The sequence below is a fragment of the Pituophis catenifer genome, unplaced genomic scaffold (genome assembly GCF_029215685.1).
Source record: "Pituophis catenifer annectens isolate HBS135680 unplaced genomic scaffold, rPitCat1.0.hap2 SCAF_2, whole genome shotgun sequence".
NCBI classification, from domain to species: Eukaryota; Metazoa; Chordata; class Lepidosauria; order Squamata; family Colubridae; genus Pituophis; species Pituophis catenifer.
In genome coordinates, this window is record NW_027256882.1 from 262,696,869 (window position 1) to 262,714,171 (window position 17,303).

The following is a 17,303-nucleotide window of genomic DNA, read 5'->3' on the forward strand; positions in this document are numbered from 1 at the left end:
CTCAGCTGATCTGTGGGTTGCGATTAAGGGGCCCTGCAGCCATTAGCTGACCAGGGATAAAGGGCTGCATCCTGTGCTAGCCACGCCCACCTCTTCACTAGGACTTATTTTCGGGGGAGGGTGAATATTTACGGCTCCCCCCCAAAAAAATCAGGCTTGGCCTTATTTTCAGGACACGTCATATTTTTGGGGAAACACAGTAAAATTAGACAATTCTGTTCTAAATGCAATATCACTATTTTTGGTGAGAAAACAATATACCAAAGGCCATATAGAAGGCCTTATTTTCTTCTGTGAAGAATTATTAAGGGTTGTACATTAAGCTTCTAATATTCTATTCAGGTAGCATGTTTAGAAAATGATACTATAGTCTGATCTGTACTTTTTAGAATTCAGAATTACATAGTTCAGGGGCTGAACTATTATAAAATTCAGAATCTTCCTGGATTTAATTATTGTTTTTGATGACATGCAAGGATGTTTCTAATCCAGTTTAGTTTTTTCAGTATGAAGGGAATTCTGAGGTAGAAAATGCAATCAGAGATTTGGAAGTGGCAGTCTAGGACTTTGGTACCATAAACTTGTCTTGAAGCCCTATTATTATTAGCCTTATTAGCCTTCTTATCTTCAGTCTATACTGCCATACACTTTAAGATTTTTAATAGACAAGCACTATTTATTAACCTTTGTCCGTTGCTGGCAATGGAATTTAGGCTGGATTCTATTTTTTCCTCCATTTTTCTTCAAGGTAGAGACTGATTTATTTATTGAAATGTTAATAAACATGCTTTCAAAAGATGTACTGTGAATTTTTAAATCACAAAAAAGATAAACAAGAAAAATTGAATCAAATTTCATTTATATTTGGGTCTATGGATATTTTCAGTCATCCAGGTTATGACATGACATTTGTATTTGTGTTTTATAATTATATAGAATAATCTGCATTGTGGGTAATTGATCTGAACAATGGCTAATAGACCAATACTTGGTTTTATTTTTTGTTTTTTTTTAAGATGCTGGAATTCTTACATCAAAGATCATTCAGCCCACATTTCATCCAAATATCACTATTTAAATTTCTAGGGGTAAAACTGATTTAATTTAATTTTAAAACTAGTTAATCTTTCAGATTAAATTACTGGGAATAGCAGCTTGAGGTGGCATGTTCCTTCTTAATTATTCAAAAATGCCTTCAGTTCTTTAAAAGGCACCTATTATAGCTCAATTATGTCTTCTTCCTTAGCTCTCAAACAGCTAATAATAAAAAATTGTATTGAAATAATTGTAACATAATAATGCTAATATCAATCATCCACATAGTTCTGTGATCATCAAACAGCAACGTTTCAGGAACAGACATGTTTTTATGGAATTTTTTTCAACTGCCTTGTTCTGCCTAAGAACAAAATGACAGTTGTGATAGTTTAAATTATAATTTAGAAATGAAACTTTTAACCGTTTCATACAAAAACAAGACAATTCTCAAAGCAAGCCACCATGTTTTTAAGTATTAATAGAATTGGGTCCAAGGCAGCATGTATTATTTGATGATAATATATTTTAATTGAAGAATGTTTAAATAGGTTCACATAAGTGTGAAAAGTGGAAAGGTACTCGAATATGCTGAGTTTATGTATTAAATCAAATTATAAAGGCATTTATTTGATTTTGATTTAGAAGTACACAACAGAGGCCCTAGATTCTTTGAAAGTATTGTCACAATACTGCATTTTTCAATGCAGTAACAAGTGAAAATGTTGAATATATGTGTGGAAGTTCATCAACTATAATATGAAAAAGTTATATAACAAATGTAACAATGTGGTGATTCTATGGTAAACTTAGATATTTAAAATTGCTCTGTAAAGGGCATGTTGAAAGGAAATCTTGTTTGATGTTTATAAGATACCTACTGTAGCAAGATCTGTTTTTCAGTTTTTTTGATAATCCTATTGGGAGGAAAACAGGTTTGAATTAATATTTACCATATAATTCATCTACATCTATACTCAGGTATGCAACCTATCGTGCTATAGATTTACAAATCAACAAAATTTTATATATGTTTCAATATCAAACATGATTTATAAAATGCTATTTAATAATGCTAGAAAAGCTACTTTAAGCTGCCATGAAGTTTGAGAAAAATATGTGCAAGTAGCAAAGGTATTCCTATATCTAGTAAGTTAAAGGAATGTGACTTGCTTTTGCACAATTTGATTTTGGAGGTTGTAACCAATAAATGCAGTACTTGGAACTGCCTTATTTTCTCAGACCTCCTTCCATGGGCCACTTATAAATTGCACAGGAGGCAATAACATTTAGCCCTAGAGATTTCATAGACGGTTTGCAATATCTGGAAAAGTGGCTACAGGCAGAGAACTTACACAACAATCAAGAATTCGCTTTGGCCCAACAGTGAAAGTTATTTTATTAAGCTTATTTTTTTCATTGTGATACAATAAAAGTATCTGCCAATTCTTCACTCACCCCCAAATACAAAGAACAGTCCCCAGATATACTGAACAAATAAAGGAACTGAAAATGCAAATAGTTTAAGAAAATAATTTGTTATTTTTCACATTTAGAGTACATGCAAATAAACTTCAGTGTATTGAGTTTGTCTCATTGTCCCAGTATACGCATGTAAGCATCACTGCTGTAATAATCTACTAAATGCAAGTCACCAGATTCTCGATTCTCTTGTTGCTGGCAACGTGTGAGCTTGAAAGGCTAAGGCGCAATTGTGTGTGGGTTTTGCTCCACGTGCAGCAGCAGTACAGTTTAACTTTGAAAAGAATGTAAAATCTTGTTTATCCTAAAGATGTGTGAGCATTTCCTAAGATCTCCCCTAGCTTTAATTACACTAGGAATTACACTTTTAAGTTTGTAAGAAGCTTTCTCTCTTTCTGCCTAAAAGGTAGGAGAGTAAAAATCATTCTCAACTTTTTTTTAAACAGCAAGCGCTACAAAAAAAATTGGTAGCAAACTACGCCATGCTGCCTTTTGTCTCCTTTTAGATTTTACTTTTGGGACAAGGTATAAATCCAGCCAATGAGATATACAAAAAGGTTTTTGAATTTAACGCTTATATTCCCGCCCATTTTGTTCGGATTTAATTTGTATTGTCTTTCCAACTACTTACCCTTCCCGGCAAGATCTTCCAAATTGTAAGCAGCTTTAATCTACCCAACTCATTTTCAATAAATCCTGACCTTTATAGAATACTCTCGACAACAGCCTTACGCAAAGCAATCGCTGTCCTTTTAAAAACACAAGAAAGAAAATATCTTCACCAATTCCCCAATTTTCCCCATCGACTTCCTCTTTTGAGGCACGGGCCATCACGTGCTTTGCCTTAAAGAACCCGTGCGCAATTTTATCCGTGCAGTTTTCTGCATTTCAACTGACGATTCCTTTAACTGGCTGAAGGATTCTGGGAGTTGAAGTCCACACATCTTAAAGTTGCCAAGTTTGAAAAACACCCTCAGAGTCTCTTGGTTTCTGGTGCCTTAACTATTACACCAAACGGACTCTCCTATTTTATATTTAATACAAAACTTAATCATATAAAGGTGCCACCATATCTCTCTATATCTCATATTTTATATCTTGTAACTCCCAGCATTAAAGATATGTAATGGTCGTGTACACTCCACAACCTCTGGTCTGTGGTGTTGAACAGCCAAAGCCAAAATGCTGTTTACATTTTTCTGCCAGAAAATTCCATTTATTTATTTAATATAACTAAAGAGTAAATAACCATTTACTCTTTAGATTCCCTCAAGATGAAGACGAAGCTTTAGAAAAGCTTTACAGCGGATTAATGTTTTGCCAGCCAAGCTGGATATTAAGGGAGAGAAGACTGTTCCTTAGCCTGTAGTTTGATGACACAGAATATGATCTTGAGTTTCACCTAAACTTCATTATTAAAGAGATACAGATTAAATTGTGTACTGCATTTGCCAACTTTTCTGGGAAAAGTACAAATAATTCTTGCTTAATAGCTAGGGTTGCCAGGTCTGCTTCCAAAAAATAGCGGACAAGCGGGGGGGGGGGGTGTTAAGTAGTAAAAAAATAAAAAAAAATTACAATTAAATTATATATTTTCTTACAAACATTTTAACATGTATTAAAATAATCACTTCAAAACTTTACTTAAAATTCAAAACATCAAATATATTATAATAATATGTAAAATATTAAATTACATTTTATTTCATCATAAAGCTTTTGAATAAAAAAAATGTCCACTATTTTGTGAAAAAAAAATAGTGAACATAATGTGAAAAAAGCAGACTGTCCGCTCAAATAGTGGACACCTGGCAACATTATTAATAGCTACTCCTTCAGTGACTGTTAGAACTTATAATTGTGCTGAACAAGTAGAACATATAACCAACCATTCCTTTGTAGTGTTTCCCTGGTCCCATTTTCATGATCCAGGTGCTCAGAGAACAGCTCAGAATTACAACATATGGCAACTACGTGATGTTTGTTTGTTTGTTTCTTTGTTTGTTTGTTTATTTATTTATTTATTGGTTCGATTTATATGCCTCCCTTCTCTGGAGACTCAGGGCGGCTTACAATGCGTTAAGCAATAGCCTTCATACTTTTGTATATACCTGCTTTAGTAGGGCTTTCCCCCCCCAAGCGGTGTTCTTTTTTTATATATACAAAGTCAGCTTATTGCCCCCACAATCCGGGTCCTCATTTTACCTACCTCGAAAGGATGGAAGGCTGAGTCAACCTTGAATGTTGCATTTAACAAGGCTGGGGATTCCCTTAATGACAGAGCCAGAAGTGCTGGAACTGCTGTCGCTAAGTGGTGTGGTCATGTGACATCATTCTTTATGACTAGATCATTAGGGGACTAATCAAGATGATTAAGGGACTGGAGACTAAAACATATGAAGAACGGTTACAGGAACTGGGCATGGCTAGTCTAGTGAAGAGAAGGACCAGGGCAGACATGATAGAAGTGTTCCAATATTTGAGGGGCTACCACAGAGAGGAGGAAGTCAAGCCATTTTCCAAAGCACCCGAAAGCCAGACAAGGAATAATGGATGGAAACTTATCAAGGAGAAATTCATCCTAGAAATAAGGAGAAATTTTCTGACAGTGAGAACAATCAACCAATGGAACAGCTTGCCTTTGGAAATTGTGGGAACTTCATCACTGGAGGCTTTCAAGAAGAGATTGGACTGCCATTTGTCAGAAATGGTGTAGGGTCTCCTGCTTGGGTTGGGGGTTGGACTAGATGACCTACAAGGTCCCTTCCAACTCTGTTAATCTGTTAAATCTGTTAGACTGCATTGGTTAGCAATGAAAATTCCAGTCCGGATTATTTTCATTAACTGAGGACTACCTATAGTGTTAAACTTCCTGGATTTGTAGATTTTTGTTCCAATTGCTCCTTTTGGCCACTAGACGCCGCCATAGCTATACGAGAATCAATCAGCAAACTTGGGTGAGCTGTAAAGAATAAGAGTGAAAGGAATAACAGTAATTAAAAATCCTGGTAGTTATTTGTTAGCAAAGGAAATTCTGGTGCAATTACCATCATTAAATGAGGACCACCTATACGAGAAGCTTTGGAATTGCAACTGATGACCCTTCCTCTAGCACAATCACTTCAACCAAATATATCCTGTACCAGTTGATTTGTTCACAGAGAACAATTCATTTCAGTCTGTCTTACAAAAACTGAAATGCCACAGCATTTCAGTTGGATTAAGGTCAGAATTTTGAAATACGGAATTTCTTCCATGAATGCCTTCTAGAACATTTCCATAAGAGACCTTTGAATCAGTTATACACTTGGCCAATATCACAGTGTTGATCATGCCCGAGATCTGAGCCAATTTATTACTAAAACTTTTTTAAAAGGTTCTTATCTGGTACATCCAAAATTGTAACAAAAGTGATTTACTGACTTGTTTACGTGAAATTTGCAGAGCTTGTAGGTGAAAATTTGCCCCACTCTATCTCCTGTTCCCATAGGTCACAGGTCCTAACTCTTGGTCCATGGACCAGCACTGGTCCGTGGCATGCCAGCAACCAGGCCACACAAACACGCAAAATCCCATCCATGGAATGCAGGCAGCACGCAAAACCTCGCCCCCTCTGGTCCGCGGAAAAACCTTTCTCCATGGAATCGGTTGCTAGTGCCGAAAAGATTGGGGGCTATTGCCATAGGTGTTCAGTTGCCACAGCTTTATTCTCAGCTTTATTTCTCTGAAGTTGAGAAAAATGAACACATTTATGTAGTTTTGGAAAGGCTACCCAGCTCCCAAAGGACTCTGGGCAGCTTACATAGTTCAAAGAATTTTTTAAAAAAACATGTACACCTGAATAACATCACCCATTGCAAAAAACAACAACCCCACATTGCTCAACAAACCAACAACCTTAGGCCTGGAGTAAAGGAACCTTTTCAAAGACTTTGTTCTGCCCCAGCTACGGACCCCAAAGAACGCAGCACACACAAACTCTATACAAAGCTTATTTTACTCAAATAACTTAGTCTTTATCATTCAAAGGCTGTTAATGAACTGTCTTAACAGCCTACCAGAATTCTAAGATAAGGTAATCACAGTCTTACTAGAGTTGGCAGAAAGCCCAGAAACAATTTTGCAGACACGAAGGAGAGTGAACTAAAGTTGTTCTCTACAGCTTGTTGCAAGTGGCGTTCCTTCTTAAATAGGCTAAGGGAGTGGCGAATTAGCCCCAAGCCTTACTCTCGAGGAGACCTCCTCCTGAGGAGCCACTCCTGCCTTTTGGCAGCTCTGCACGCCCGTGCATTGAGAAGAGGTTCCTCCTTCACTTAAAGGAGGGTCTGAAGGCTCTGGCTGAATCCCTGCCTCTAGCACCACATCTTCCACAGCCTCCTCACTGTCCGACTCGAGCGCCAGCTGCACAGGCTGCTGACGCAGCACCACACCAGCCTCCTCATTGTCGGAATCAGCTACAATCTGCACAGGCCGCTGATGGGCCACAACAGACTTATAAAACCATGTAGGGTGGGAGTCATGCACACCTCTGGGGAGATGCTGTGCCAGAGGGCAAACACATTGACAGAGAAGGCATGTCTCTGGATGCTACTAGGTGGCATTGTTTAAATGAAGGCACCCAGATCATCCCTACTGTATCTTATTAGATAGGCAGAAATAACTGGAGACAAGTGGTGCCTCAACACCCTATATGCCATGAAGATTTTTTTAGATGACAACTGGCATCTTAAATTGCACCTAAATGCTAACTGTCCAGCAATGTAACTAGTGACATATGGGTGCATTTAAGTACATGGCAAATACATGTGTATATTTGAATGTATATGTCAAGATCACGGTTGTAACCTTCTCCTTTTTTAGTTATGAGCACTCTTGACTAGTTCTCATGCATCTGGGATTAAAGAAGAGAACCTTTTAGTCCAGGGGTGGGTTCTACTTACCTTTACTACCGGTTTGCAATGGGGGCCGCGCGTGCGCGTTTGCTTCGCTCACGCACGTGCACTCTTCTGTGCAGAAGAGTTCTGATGATGACAGGGTCGGTGGGTGGAGCCTCCCTCCGGTTTTACTACCGGTTCTATAGAACCGGTCCGAACTGGGGGCAACCCACCACTGTTTTAGTCAGCGATTGCAGATTCTAATTAAATTGAGCTGGTGTATCATTTCCTCTCTTGGCTTATTGTTTAAGGCTCTGCTTAATTATTAAAACATCAGCTAATTTCTTTTGTATGTCCAATATAATATATTTTTCCATGTCATTCCTGTAACCTGTCATTTATAAGTCCACTTTTAACTCAGTCTCTGCCTTGTTCCTCTTTCGTTACATCTTTTAGACACTGTTTATCCATAAAGACAGATATTGCACTTGACATTGTTAACATTAATTTCTGACATGATTTTTTGAAAGTATCAATATTTCATGTTAGAATATTTTGCACCAATCTCTAACTGTTAGTCAAGTTTATGTGCTCTACTCCTTTAAATGAAATCACTAATTCCCTGTATTGTTCAATTTTTAACAATTTTATGATTTTTAAAAAATTAAAAATAAAAGTATTCTACCACTAGAAGGATTTTTATAATTAATCCAAAAACCTTATTTCAAATTTATCTGGATCCTTACTTATTTGTAGCTTTATAAAATCAAAGTTTTAATCAATATTTTGCATTTATTTCAAAAACTTTTTTTTTTTAAATTCAGCTTGTAGTTAAAATTATCTTTTACTAAGAATTGAAGGCACAGTCACCTGGTGTTTTCAAACTTGTTGGATCAAACCATTTATAATAACTGAAAAGTAGTTAATAAGAAATTTCCAAACATGATTAGAAAAAGAAGTATGCAAAGTTAGTGTGTTTTCAGAAGGCATTGACCATAGTATGAGCAAGATGACTATTACCTCATCTTCTAGTGGTCAAAATCCATTGGAGACTCTGTCTTGTGGTCTCCTTTCAAGAGCAACTGTCTGGATTCCTTGTGGCTCGTCCACTCCTTGATTGGGAGAAGTTCAAAGAGACGGTCAGCATGCCATCTCTTCCTTCCTTACTGCAGTTATTATTGGCTTTCATTTTTGTGCAGCTTTTCTTCAGTCCATAATTTCTTCTTCCAGATGTCAGGCTTGTCCTTTATTTTTTTCCATGAAAACACGGTCACAGAATCAAGACTCCAAGGGTGCTATTCAGCAGGTTCTGACAGGTTCTGGAGAACCGGTAGCGGAAATTTTGAGTTGTTCGGAGAGCTGGCAAATACCACCTCTGGCTGGCCCAAGAGTGGGGTGGGAATGGAGATTTTGCAATATCCTTCCCCCAGGAGTAGGGAGGGAATGGGGATTTTGCAGTATCCTTCCCCTGGAGTGGGGTGGGAATGAGACTTTGCAGTATCCTTCCCCTGCCACGCCCACCAAGCCATGCCCACCAAGCCACACCACACCCACAAAGCCTCACTCACAGAACCGGTAGTAAAAAAAATTGAATTCCACCACTGCAAGACTCATATTCAGTACTGTGTTGAATCTTCCTGAACATATTGGCTGTAAATTTTGTTTATCTGGAACTAAGGAATATCAATGGAATATGTATATACCCTAATTTTTTTTTGCAGATTTGTTATTGGCTATTATATGTATCTTTCACACATTTAAGTAGCTATACAGAATTAATGAATTAGCCTATAATGGACAAAATAAACTTGACAAACAAAGTGGAGATTGCACCCCTACTACTGTTTTTTAAATATAACCAAGGTCAAATCCAGTTCTTCTTGAAATGAACAGTAGGTTTTGGCACCCCTTGCTTTTTATACCTCTTCGTACATAGCCTAAAACTATTATTATTGAAAAAGAGCTACAGCGAATGACTGGAATGCGGTATGTTCAGATCAACTCAGAGATATTATCCCTGTTTTCTGTTATTTTAGTGGATGAAATAGAAAGACTCTGAAACTGACCCTGAAATGATTTAATTATATCTTCCCTTTGTGGTTATATTGAATGGAAATCAACTGAGAATATTTATTTACTTCAGTGTGTTTGGAGACTAAAATATTTATTTTCTGTTATTGATCAAAGCCTACCTTTTTCACAGCTCAGTGCACAACAATGTGGTAGATTCTGTGAAGTTGCTTGGCATAGCTGCCATCTTCCCTTGCTCATTAACTGTATTTACTACCAGAAGGGAGATTGTTTTCTGGTGAAGGCCTCAGACCATTTTGCAGGTGGGAGGAATAGGAGTGAGTGAGTGAGTATGTGTGCATATAAACTGTCTCTTACACTCTCTCTGACACATTATGTACACTTGTATTATACACACATAGTGTGTACATACACATACAAATACATATACACATACACATATACAGTACATATAGCCCTCGGCTTACAATCACAATTGAACCCAAAATTTCTGTGGCTAAACAAAACAGTTAAGTGAGCTTTGCCCCATTTTATGACTGTGTTTGCCACAGTTGTTAAATGAATCACTGCAGTTGTTAAGTTAGTAACACAGTTGTTGAGTGAATTGGCTTTGCTTGTCAGAAGATCGCAAAAAGTGATCACATGACACTGGGACACCATCATAAATATGAGTCAGTTGCCAAGCATCTGAATTTTGATCACATGACCATGGGGATGGCTGCAACAATCATAAATGTGAAAAATTGTCATAAATCACTTTTTCCAGTGCTATTGTAACTTTGAAAGGTCACTAAATGAGTTGTTAAGTCGAGGACTGCATATACACATACACAATTGTAACTTTGAACTGTCACTAATTGAGTTGTTAAATCGAAGACTGCATATATGTATACACATACATCTACACATCAGCAGATTTTTTTGCTGATCCCTCTTTCATTTTTGTCATGTTTTCCTGAATTTTTAATTACTTTGCTATAATTTGATTATTTTATGAACATATTCATCTTTTATTGTATCTCAAGCTTTGAATTTTGCTGTTTTAATATAAAAATGGCACATTGATATCTCAGATCTTTCCAAAAATTATTAATAAGTGTTTGGGGTCCAAAGGCACATTTTGAAATCTAGGAAATAATTGTGTATACCGTAACCGAGATGTCCTATACCTGGTAAATATTATTGAAATGAATTAACTTGAACAGGTTCTGATTTTAATTAATACGGTATTGTAATGTAGAGAGTTTCATAGACACAGTGTTGCCACAAGAGGAAGTCTGTGCAGCAATATTAGTAAACTTGCCTTAAATTATCTTCTTGTGCCTCCACATTCTCAATCTGTATTTTTTCACTTAAAAAGGACTGCTCAAACTATGCATATTTATGAACAAAGAAGCCTTACGCTCCCTGCATAGATAATGATTGTCACAGATTCAGGTAGCACTGGGCCTTGTTGCATTATGCACTATGGTTCACCTGTCACTCCCCATCAGTGAAATGAAGAATAACAGGAATAAGAATAGCAGTGAAAAAACAGGTCTTTATAAAATATAGAGGCCTTAATTTCAGAGATCTGAAAGCACTCAAAAAAGTGTGAAGGCAAAACTAAGTAGATTTGGCCTAGGATAATTTGCTGTCCAGGAACGTCCAAAGGATGAGATTTAAAAAAAAACAACAACAGTCAAGATGGCAGCTGTGATGGTGTGATCAAACTCTACCTGTTTCTCCTCCATTCTTTGTACAAAAACTGGTAAAACTGAAAGTTTACTATTTATATTTCACTGCAATTATGAATACATCCAGCTGTGTCTTCTGAAGCATAATTATTAATTTCTGTAGGTCTTAAGGAAGCCATATGCTGATCAGTCAAGTTGAGTTGACTCCAACTTTATCCTGCAATATTTGGACTGGGACTTGTTAACGGTCAAATTATACTATTGTGATTTTTTTCCCCCATTCCATCAGGCAACAATTTTTTATTGTTATAATATCTGTATGGAAGAAATAGATTTTGCAATGTTCTGTGGTTTCTGATTATAAGGTTTGTTATTTGCAAAATCCTTAGCCCCTGTCCTTTGAACATCTGGAAGCCACAGGGTGGTGCTTGGACCTTGGCTTCTGGTTTTGGTCTTGATTGTTGTTCATTAATGTTTACATCAATTGTCATGTTATCCCATCACCAGCTGGCACGTCTCAAATGATCTCATCTTAGCTTGCTGAGCACCTGTATCACTTTAGGGGCCAAGTATTGTTCTTCATGAGCTTCCTTTGTTTTATTTTCTGGCCATTCATTCTTGTTTGGCTTTGTGTTCATGGGGATAATTCCAACAGCATTAAAGAACATATGACAAAGTTTCCCAATAAATTTTATTTTGAGAATGCGTTGCGTATAGTTATGTTCAGGTGCTGATGGATCAAGAATATTTAAAATAGAGAGGAGATTGAGTTTGCTATTACTTTTAAGATTTAATGGCTGGATAAAGGTAGCCAAGTTACAGGAATTGCTCCTGTACTCTACTAACCTCCACGTTGAGGAGGCATTTGGGATTTATAATATGGAATAACTATTCTTGACAACCATTTCAAAGCTCTAACTGTTACATAGCTTAGCTGCTAAAATTGTCCTAGCATCTGTAGGTCACCTTGCAGACTCAATTTCCTCTGCTGAAATTTGGCAGCAAACCATCAGAATTTGCCTGCACACTTTTCCTTTTAAAAGGAACAATGTCTTGCTTAGCAACGGAAATGTTGGGCTCAATTATGGTAATAAATCAAGGACTACCTGTACTGACTTTTAATACCAACATGTAGTATTTCAGTCACTGACTTGGTTGACAATAGTCCCTTGCAGTTGCTGGGTACTCCCTCCCTTCCCTTTGGATCTCTAGGTTTTATTTTGGATTCAGTTGTTATAGCAGAAACATTAAAGCAAAGAAAAAAAGATCAACAAGCATGTTAAAGACTACAGTATTGTAGGAAAGACTTGGGAGAATGAAAAAGTCTTTGCTATTGGAAAAAATACATAAGTAAGTTCCAGAGAAGTCAATTTTGCTAAGAATATTCTATAACCGCCAGTACTGACCAGCTATTTCTTAGCTGAGGACACCTAAAGGGGGCATTCATACTCAAGGGGGCATGAATTTCTCCAAATATAAAAGTATCAAATTGTATTTGCGGAGGACTTTCAGAGTGAAAGTGAAATGTGCATTTTATTTCACTGTGTGCCCAGTAGATATTAATCTGAACCACACACACATACACAATGTGATAGATCTATCAATTATAATTAGCTGTCACATTAAATAAAACCTCTAATATGATTTGTTATTTCCTGGGAGTAAACAACTTCCTCCCTAGTAGCATTTAAATCACCGATTCTGGCTTAGAATAACAAACCATACCCTCACTGTGGCTCTTACATTAATGCAAGAATCTTTGCAGAATACAATTGATTTCAGAGGTGAAATAAATGCCCAGAGGAGATTTGACCAAAAAAAATCAGGATATTGGGAGCCGGCAATGTATTTTCTTTTTATTAGATTTTGCAACCAGGGATCCTTGGAATTGAATCAGGTACTTTTATTTTCAAAGATCTTTAGTTTTAAGAATAACGATCCAGTTTGGTGACTATTGGATAGGTCAAATTACAAAGCAATAATTATTTTGCACTGTCTGCTTTTCATCAGCTATCTCATGGTTGCTTTGCAAAAAGGGCTTTTGTAGGAGGATATGCAGCCTCATTCATTCATTTAAGATCCTGGCTTCTTTTTGAAACACCCGCAGTGCCATGCCTTTTCGTGGTTCTAAATAGGGTACCCCACCGTCTGAAAGTACCCCACATTGGTACAAAACTTGGAATGTACTTACCCCAAATGCAGCAAACTGCTTCAGCTATAATGCATGTTCTTCTAAGTTTCTTATTTGGAGAAGCCGACTTGACAGTCATGACATGATCAAGATGGATTGCTTTTGCTGCTCCATCTTTCTGATGCAGATAGCGATCTGCGACAGTCCCTATACTATTGTGTGACAGGAGATTGCTGGGTGCTGCTGGAACTTTAGGAAGCTGCAGTTACAGAAAAGGAACCGACTCTTCTTACAATAATGTCAGCATAAGCCAGAGTCTTTTAAGAATTGGAAATGCGAGGAAAGTGAGATGAGAGAGATATGAAAACTGGTAGAGGAACTGTAGCCGTAACTGATCTTAGCTGGAAGCATATATACCCAACATTTCTGTTGCAACATCTGAGCTTTGAAGCAAACAGCCCAGTGAGATGCATCTGGCTTGCTGAGGCCAACCTGAAAATAAATGGACACTGAAAGAAAATCTAAAGCCATTTTGGCTTGGACAGCCCTATTTCCAGCCTAAGAATGACTGCTTTAAAAGTGAATGGAAGTAGTCACCAGAGTTTGACTGTACCACATGGGAAGGTAAAGCATGAATGACAGAGAATGTTAGAGATACGTTAAACAGAAAGGAAAACTGAAGGAACACGGATAGTTAGCGATTTTTTTCTCATGGTAAATGTATTTTAATTGTGTTGTACGGTGATCAATGTTACATAATTAGTTTTCTCCCTATCTCCTCTCTCTGAATGGTACCCAGTCTGTTACACAGTTTCTCCCTACTTCCGTTCCACTAGTGGTCCATTAGTATCAAATACAATTTGATGCTTTTAATTTTGCTAAATAATACAATAGAAGGATTAGATAATGAATGGAATCAATGTGTTCTAAGTGCTGGAATCAGGGTTGATTTTATATTTTATATCCTGGAAATGACCAAACTGCCATAGTCATCTGTCAGTAAATTATGATTGCTGTTCCTAATTCCAACAAATGTATCATTATATTTAACCAATGTCTGACTTGTTACTCTTCTATATGCCCTTGAATTCATGGAGGCAGAGAGTCCTTTGTAAGGATATAAGATAAACAAAGAGTAATTTGTTTCTGTTTCTCTAATATATTTTCTATGTTACTTGCAGCTTCTTGCTGTAAAACCAACCATTCATAGAAGTGTTTCAAAACAACAGATAAGCTGCTTAATGCTTATGTAGCAATGAGCTTTGTTTATTGTGCAGTCTCAGGCTGTAGTCCATGATCCCTTAATTTACTGTTTCAGCTCATGCCCATTTTTAAACTTTATACAGGAAATCTTCCAATAATCCATTGTTGTATGCTTTTACACGTTTTTCCTAGTGGTGGAAAGTTCTATGAATATTGCTAAGAAGCTGTGCTTCCTTATAATAAAAAAGGACACTTAAACCATCTTTAATTTTTTTTTTTTGCTTAGTTTGGAAATATGAGAACATTTACTAAGGTAGGAGTGATTTCCCTACAATAGATCTAGAGAAAACAAGCTAGACAAATAGAAATGTTATTTTCTAAGTGTTTTACTTTTACCTCCGACACTTCTTTTTGCCCTTTTCTCCTGGGTATTGTCAACAGTGATTTTTGGTTCTTGGTATTTGTATAACAGTGAGAGACCTCTGTAGTTTCCGCAATCTCATTTGCTTCCCTTATTTTTATAGAGAGACTCAATGACCACATTGGGGAAATTGTCAGGCATCCCCTCTGTGGAGCAAATGTCTTCCATGATATCTTGAAACTCCTGCAACGTGTTTAGCTTTAGTGCTTTGTAGGACTCAGCAGGAATGCCCTCCTGCCCTGTTGTTTTATCTGAATTCATTTGTAAGATTGCTTTCTTGATCCGGTAAGTAGAGGGAGTCTGGTCTAGGGCAACCAAGACTGGCTGCTGAGGAATCTGCTGTAAGACAACAGGATCAACTGTGGATAGTCTACTGAGTAGGTTAGAAAAGTGTTCAGCCCAGCAATTTTTCAGTCCTTCCTGGTCTTTGGTCAGGCTTGGCCCATCAGATGACAGCAAGAGGGAACATCCTGATTTAGAAGGTCCATAAACTGCTTTATGGCACTGAATAAACTCTCTGGTGGCACGCATGTCTGCATAACTCCACCAGCTCTCAGCCTTTCTCTGCCACAACTTGTTTTGCATTACTTGAGGTTCTGCCTGTACTTTGGACAGCAGGTGTTTAAACTTGCCTTTCTTTGAGACAGATGATGGATCATTCTGTTAGTCTGCATAGGCCTTGTTCTTGGCCTGGAGGGCTGTTGAAATTGTCTTGTGATTTTCATCAAACCAGGGTATGACCAGGTTTTCAGTAAGAGTACAGTTGTCGTAGTGTGTATTATAACATCTTTAAACTGTGTTCACTTTTCAGAATAGGCTCCTACAAGCAGTAAATGAAGTAACTTTGTAAACAGTGGATTTGGACTGGATCTTGCAGTCTGCTAAAGATGAATGATGCTCTGGTAGTCCTTGGCGGCTTACAATATGAAAGGGATTATGTGCAGGTTGAGAATTGACTAGACCAGCCTATGATCTGTCCAGCTCTCAGCATCTCACATAATCCAGGTAATGGTGACATTGTTAAGGTTGTGCTGACATACTATGGCATAGTTAAGTACATACCAGTGTTTGGACCTGGGATGCATGCAGGTTGTTGCAAGTCTGAACATTGTGTTAGTGATGCACAGATTGTGCTTGGCACACTTACTCAGAAGCAGTAGGCCATTACTGTTGACTTTTCTCACCCCATGTCTGTCAAGGACTCATTTCTTTTCATGATCTGAAATTTGGTCAGTTATCTTAGTAGGTGTTAGGCCTTAGGATTGATATGCATTACTATTCTTAAAGCTTCTATTTGAATTATTGTCATTGTATCAAAATTCAAAATAAAAATACAGAATGCAAGGCTGATGACAGTTAAAACTGATGACAGTACTCCAAATTTATTTTCCTTCTCTGAATTATTATCTTCCAAAGTATGGAAAACATCTGTATTAATCCTGTGAATGTCAGAATTAGCTGCATTCATACATTTATTAGGAATACATAGTGCTTACAAGGCACCTATATCTAAGTGTCCTTAAACTTGTGTAAAAATCTAAGACTAATAAATAATTAAAGAACATAAAAGTAGGCCTTGTTTAAATATAAAATATGAATTTAGTGGTACATAAAGAATGTATAACCTTTTTTGTTTTGTTTGAGAACTGCATTTAAAACCTTCAAGAGATATACCAGAAGCCTAAATATTTTTTTAATAAATTAAATTAAAAGCAAGCCCTCAAATATTATTCCATATATGTATGGAATATCTATATGTACCGGTAATCATTTCTTTCGCCTTTCATTTTTTAAAAATTACAATTGAATAGCAACTTTTAGAGGGGCTCTGGATCTCTTCTTTCTTTAGTGACTGTTCAAAGTTACAACAGCAATGAAAAAAGTGACTTATGATCATTTCCCACACTTATGACTTTTTACTGCATCTCCATGGACATGTGATCAAAATTCAAACGCTTGGCAATATGATGCCAAGATCATGTGATCACCTTTTGCAACTTTCTGACAAGCAAAGTCAATTGGGAAGCCAGATTCATTTTACAACCATGTTACTAACTCATCAACTGCAGTAATTCACTTAACAAATGTGTCAAGAAAGATCATAAAATGGGGCAAAATTCATATAACAGATGTCTCACTTAGCATCAAAAATTTTGGGCTCACTGTGGCCGTAAGTCGAGGACTGCCTATATGGTTTTCAGCTCTCAGAATTCCCTAGTCAGTATATTACTCAGGGAATTTTGGGAATCGAAGTTCACACATCTTAATGTTGCTGAAGTTAAAAACCCTGGGTTATATTGCACTCAAGATTCAAAAAGACCTTGTAAAGAAATGCTACCTTTGTGCTCAATAGTCCTCCCCCAAGTCACCTGGTTTAATGTACTATATTTTATTTTTGAAGCCAGTTTTTGTAATCCAAAGACATTCCTTGATTTGAGGACAGTCCATAA

The 17,303-nt window shown here is 37.0% G+C and overlaps 1 non-coding gene across 1 annotated transcript; it reads right to left on the minus strand.

The window, feature by feature from the left end:
- Positions 1-2,147: 2,147 nt before the first annotated feature.
- On the minus strand, positions 2,148-2,284 carry LOC139313504 (small nucleolar RNA SNORA47). The gene has a single exon (XR_011600112.1). It is a non-coding gene; the product is annotated as a small nucleolar RNA SNORA47 (small nucleolar RNA).
- Positions 2,285-17,303: the final 15,019 nt, after the last annotated feature.